Genomic DNA, 6,906 nt, shown 5'->3' on the forward strand with positions numbered 1-6,906 from the left:
TGGAGAAAATTGATACAAATCAAAACTTAGGGATATTTTTGAAACTTTTAACAAACATTAAGGACAAAAGATATACTTTATCCTTAAATTTAAATAGTTTAAATTGTTCAAATTGTTGAAAACGTATTATTAAACATTAGACTCAGTGGCGGAGCTTAACATAAAATTTTGGGAGGGGGGGATTTAAACATAAAAATTTAATAATAATATTTATATTAAAATAAAATTTATCAATATAATTATTCTTTAAGTTTGTTACTAATAAGATAATAAATAAATAATTCTACAGATAAAAAATATAAAATAGTTTATAATGGTACTCTTCGAGTCTTTAGTGACTTGAAATCTTCAATAATTGAATCAGAACTAAATTTTTCAGCAATTTCTTTCTCAATGTAAATAACCAAACTATCCGCGAGAAAGTCGTCCTCCATCTTATTTCTTAACCTTGTCTTTATTATTTCATTGCTGAAAATGATCGCTCTGTAGTAGCTATAGAAACTGGAAGAGTTAATATCAGACGAATCAATCTATCAATCAAATAATACACTTTTGACTTTTTTGTTTCTGCTAAACATCTACACAGTTCATGAATAGTTGACAAATTCTTCATTTATGGATGCTGACAAGCATCAAGAATAAAATGTTGAAGCTGAAAAGGCAAATTAATCTTCTCTTGTTCAGTAAAGTCTTCGGGATAGTAGCTGTCAACAAGAGTAGAAATCTTAGCAATATCAAAATTTTTGTAAGCATCCTTAGGCATGAGAGTAGAGCTCAGACTTAGTAGATCCATTGCTTGATCATTAAATCTGCTATTTAACTCTTGTAATTGCTTATCAATTATGACTAAAAATATCTCCACCCTAAAATAATGCTCAACTGTAATATGATCTTTTTAGTGACGCGAGCGTCTTTGTCTTGCAACATAAGAAGCAGTTAAATCAGGAATTAGAATATCATGTTGCTCACAAAATGATTTCACATTTTTTAATAATTCCTCCCATCTGTCATCTCTCATGCTTTGGATAAGTGTTTTTGTAGAATGAACTAGTTGCACAGCATTAACTATGTCTTGAGACTGCTTTTGTAAAGCTTGACAAAGAATATCAGTTATGCCCATAATATCTTTTATCAAATGCAAGATCAATACAAACTCAAATGAGGTTAAGGTATTGTAAGCACTATCTGCATCACCACGCTGAGAATAAGTTGATCCATCAACAATAAATTTTTGTAAAACAGTCAACGTTTCACCATACATATTTATCAAACTGCAAACAGAAGAGAAATGAGAACTCCATCGAGTATCACCTGCTCGTCTCAAAGTACCAATTTGATTTGCTCCTTTACCAGTTTCAAGCTCATCAATTTCTAATAAATGGACAATTTCATCTTTTTTGGCAGCATGTGACTCATCATGTCGCTTACTAGAAGAACAAATGATGTTGATGATGAAAGTCAATTTTGAAAAAAACTGATGCACATGAATAACTTCTCTTGATGCAGCAACTAATGCAAGTTGTAATCGATGAGCAAAACAGTGGATATAGTAAGCATAAGGGCAATCTTTTAAGAATAATGCTTGTAACCCATTCCATTCCCCTTTCATGTTGCTAGCGCCATCATATCCTTGACCACGAATATTAGAGACATCAAGACCATGTCGAGAAAGAATGCCGCACAATTCTTGTTTCAGAGTTAATGATATAGTATCTTTGACATGTACAAGATCAAGAAAACGCTCTTGAATAAAACCATGTATATCAACAAATCTCAAAACAAGTCCCATTTGTTCTCTTTTGGATTCATCACGAGCTTTATCTACTACAATGCAAAATTTGGAATTTCAAATTTTCTCACAAATATGCTTTCTCACCTTATTTGAGAGAATATGCAATATTTCTTTTTGAATTTGATGTGAAGTATATCTAGCATTATATAGAGCATTTTCTAACACAGTTTTTACAACTTCATCATTGTAAGATGCTATGAGTTTTATCATTTCAATAAAATTACCTCGATTTTTTTATTCTGGAGTCTCATCATGGCCTCTGAAAGCACAAGCTTGAAATGTAAGTCAACGAGTTACATCAATGGAGGATTTTAGACGCAATCGATTCTTTTGAATTTCCTCAGAAGTATGATCCTCAATTACATTTTGGATGTGACTTGCCTGATTCAGTAAATCTAGACATGCTCCAACTGCATTATTGTGTGGTGAGCAAGGATCTCCAATATGTTTAAGAAAAGCACAATACTTTCCATCATTAACCTTTTTCCAATTTCTAAACCCTTTACTAATAAAAATATCTGACCCATTACGTCCACTGGGTGTTTTGCTAACCAAATAACAAAATAAACAATATGTAGCATCTTCAGAAGGTGAATACTCTAACCATGAAGGAAAAATACCAAACCATGCATATTGAAATCGTCTTGGATGCTTCGTACCAGATAGAGGATAATTGTCAAGATGCTTTTGATATGGACCCCATTTAAGATAAGCTCGTCTAACCTCATCTCTCTGGTTTGGGTGATATTGCCAAATTTGAAGTCGTTTTCCAGGGTCTCGTTCCAATGAATTAAGGTCAAACTCATCAGATGCAACTCTTTGAACTTTTGCAAGTTGTATCTCACTTTCTTCATGATTCTTTAAAGTAAAAGAACTATCTACAGGTGTTGATATTGTAGAAGTTATATGTTCTCCTTCTTGAATATCAGCCTTTCTCTTAAAAAAATCTTCAATTCTTTGATTTTTCATGATTATTTTATATAAAATTTGAGTATATATCCTGTAAAATATGTAAAAAAGAAGTTAGAAGGACAAATATTAAATTTTATAATATTTATTAAATTTTTTTACCAATTTATACAAATACAATAATATCAATACTTATTGAATATTTTAATCTTTTTTCATATAAAAAATTAAATTAAATAAATAGTAAAATATAAAATAATATTAAATTAAATAAATAAAAAATACCTAATTTTTTATATTTGAATTCAAATGTAGAAGGAGTGTTACTTGTTGAATAGAGAGTTGCGAAATGCGAATAGAGAAGCTACTAGCAAAGTAGCGTGCTTTTATAATGAAGATTTTTATCTTTGATTTTGTTAGATAATCTTTTTTTATTCTTATCTTTTTTAGTTAGATAAATTTTTGATTTGATTTGATTGTTAGATAATTTTTTTATAATGATGATTTTTATCTTTTATTTTATTAGATGATCTTTTTTTGTTAGATAACTTTTTTGATTTGATGATTTTTATCTTTGATTTTGTTAGATGATCTTTTTTTATTCTTATCTTTTTTTGTTAGATAACTTTTTGATTTGATTTGATTGTTAGATGATCTTTTTTTATAATGATAATTTTTATCTTTTATTTTATTAGATGATCTTCTTTTATTCTTATCTTTTTTTGTTAGATAATTTTTTTTATTTGATTTGATTTTATCTTTTAATTTTGATTATGTTTTGAATGTTCAAAACTAAAAATTAATGTGTAATAAAAACAAGAGATGAAGATTGAATTTGGGTACTTTAAGTCATAGTAAAATATTTGAGCCAACTAAACTATTTTCTACTTTTTGAAGAAGTACTATTAAATTTTTTTAAAAAAGTTTGGGGGGGGGGCCATGGCAAGTTAATAATATAATTTAGTTAAATTAAATTATTTATTTAAATTGTTTGCTCTGTTATATGAAGTATATTTTTTAATTAAATTTATTCCATTATCTATAATATGTAGTGACATTGTATTATTTAATTAGTCAATTGTATATGAAATTTTTTTTTAAAATTAAATTATTTATTCTGTTATATAGGAACATTGTGTATTTAATTAGTCAATAGTAAAATTCAATTAATTTATTCATATTAGTTTGCAACATCATATGCAATAATACTGAGAGGACTAATCAATGGTTCTAGTCATTGCAGTTGTTCTTGTCATGTCGTGTGACGTTGTCTACCCCACCGCCTAACGTGCTACTACCATACATTAGGGAGATTATGTAACAGCCCAAACCACCCGCTAGCACGATATTGTCCACTTTGGCACACAAGGCCTCACGGTTTTGCCTTTGACGATAGGGATGATAGCCGAAGCCCCCCACACTCACTCGTCAAAATGCGTCATGCTAGGGAGAGGTATCCACAGCCTTATAAGGCATGCTTCGTTCCCCTCCCCAACCGATATGGGACCTTACAATCCACCCCCCTAAGGGAGTCCAGCGCTCACGCTGGCACATCGATCCGGGCTCCGTCTCTAATACCATAATGTAACAGCCTAAACCACCCGCTAGCACGATATTGTCCGCTTTGACACACAAGGTCTCACGGTTTTGCCTTTGACGATAGGGATGATAGCCGAAGTCCCCCACACTCACTCGTCAAAACGCGTCATGCTAGGGAGAGGTATCCACACCCTTATAAGGCATGCTTCGTTCCCCTTCCCAACCGATATGGGACCATACAGATTAAGTTTAGACATGTAGTAGGGTTAAAGGATTTGATCTTTGACAATGTCTTACTCTTTGCATTTGTGGAGCAGTGGAGATTTGAGATTCATACTTTTCACCTTTTGTAGGGTGAGATCACCATCACTATCTAAGATGTAGCTTACCATCTTGGTTTGCGCACATATTGTGACCCGAATGGCGGCTGCACTAGGGACTTCCAGCAATACCATTGATAAGATACCTTTTGACCTCTGCTGATTTGAATCGAGTATTGAAGTTGAAAGTCATATGACGTATGCGGAATGCATGGTGAGCTGTTGGAGGATGCCAACCACTACTAGGAGCATTGAGGGCAACTTGTATGGCCTGAAAACTATCAGAAATAAGTAGACCCTGTTGCTGAGTCATGTGCTGCATCAAATTCGTCATAAAAATGCCCAGAACTCGGTAGACTCACGCCCAACCAGTGCAAAAATTATAGGAATGATATTGTTATTATCATCTTGTGCCACAGTAATCAATAGCACTCCCCTGTATTTGCCGTACATGCGTGTCCCGTCAACTGATACCACTGGCTTGCAGTACTTAAAGGCTTTGATGCACGGAGAAAAGGCCCAAAATACTTTATCAAACTGGCTAGAATCTCTGTCAATCATGTTGTCATTGTAATACAGGACTGCAATGCAATCATGCACCATGCTAGGTAGGCATTCTTGCAAAAGCTTGAAATAGGAAGGAAAGTCTGTTATACGACTCTTCCTAATCACGATAAATCTGAACAATCACCTTTTATTTTTCTATCCACACCTTTCAATATCATATTATCACTACTTGAAATGATAATTCTATTGCACTGCACTTTGCAATACCGGGATGAAAACAGATGGATCATTATGTATAATTGGCAAGATCATAGTGCAAATCAAGTTGCTATTCAATTGCACATGGTTTTGGGAAATAGTTGGCACCAAATAAGTACATATAATAAATAATGTAATCAACATTTTCTTCTTAATTTCATAAAATGAATGCAACTGATGACAATTACCAATTGTTCAAATTCTGCCAAAGTGCTACATGAAGGCTCCATGGACACCCAGTAGAGAATTGCTTGCATCTACAATGGTGTTTTAGCCTATCAGACTCCAAAACTCTGTATTCAACATTCCTTTGAATGCTATAGTTCTTGACTGCCATGAGAATAACATCTCTACTCCTAAACCTATGGCCGACCCAAAAGTCAATGCCGTCATCCGTGTTGTAATCTTCCCCTTAGCTACAGTTGAAAAGATCATCTAGTTGCATTGCTTCCAAGTTAAGAGTGTGATAGTAGCTTGGAACTTCTGACAACTGTAGAATGGCCAGTGGTGGAGGAAGAACTCGAACACCACCGCCCAATTGAGTCTCTAGCACAAACTCGTTAGAGGATAGACTCTGGTTAGATGATCCAGATGCGGTAATGTAAATATGTAATCCAAATCAAAATCACTCAAGTCTTCCTTGACACGATCAACTGGTTCGACAAAGTGCATCAGTTTTGCCTCTACTGGGGGTGCATGAAGGTTCGAGGACAATGGCCCACAACCACCACCTACATCACGAATCGCAGTGTACCACTCTATCACGTGCCGCAACATTAGCCTCGCATGTATGTTGAACATGACTGTTACATGCTGATATGCTTCAATAAAAAATGTCCTATTTTGAAACCCTCCACTCAGGAGCGCTAATAAAAATCTGTACGCAACTCTCCCAACCTCGTTGGAACCTAGTGCACCCATACTAGTCAAAATGAGATTTTTTAGCATGTCCAAGTAATCAAGACAGCAAGTGCGCAACATCACAGGTGAATCGCACTCAAATGTCACTCTCCCCTCACCACTTCTAATTATCTCATTCGGACAAACTACCACAAAAAAAGAACTGATTACTAGCCATGTGTATGAAGAATAAAGAGAAGGAAAATACAAATTAGTGGAATTGGTATAATGTGATGAGTCAATAACCTTTTTATATATTGTATTTTGACAATATATCTAAAGTACTAAGTCACCTAGATATAAATAAACATATTCCAGATACTGAGTCACCTAATTGCATAAGCACGTATCTCAGGTACTCAGACACCTAGATACATGAATGTATCAGTTTCTAAACAAACGTGCAGTTTATATGTATCCTGAGTGTAATCGATTTATTCGTTTTAGACACTTTCTTATCTCAAGTACTAAGTTATCGGATTATGTTTTTAATGATTTTTGTGCCTCCGTAGATGTGTAATGGGTATTTAAAAAAGTAAATGCTCTATAAATAATAACATTAATTTATTTTTATAATATACGTCGGGAATAAAATAAAAGAATATATATAATTAGGTCTCTCAGTGTAGTTGTATAGGCCTTTTGATTATTTTTCTGCTCTGATTTGATTTGACTTGACAT

At 33.5% G+C, this 6,906-nt stretch overlaps 1 pseudogene; it reads right to left on the reverse strand.

Annotated features, from left to right (window-relative positions):
• Window positions 1-308: 308 nt before the first annotated feature.
• LOC130932786 (uncharacterized) lies at window positions 309-2,761 on the reverse strand (annotated as a pseudogene).
• Window positions 2,762-6,906: the final 4,145 nt, after the last annotated feature.

Source organism: Arachis stenosperma, chromosome 6, assembly GCF_014773155.1.
Source record: "Arachis stenosperma cultivar V10309 chromosome 6, arast.V10309.gnm1.PFL2, whole genome shotgun sequence".
In the NCBI taxonomy this organism is placed as follows: Eukaryota; Viridiplantae; Streptophyta; class Magnoliopsida; order Fabales; family Fabaceae; genus Arachis; species Arachis stenosperma.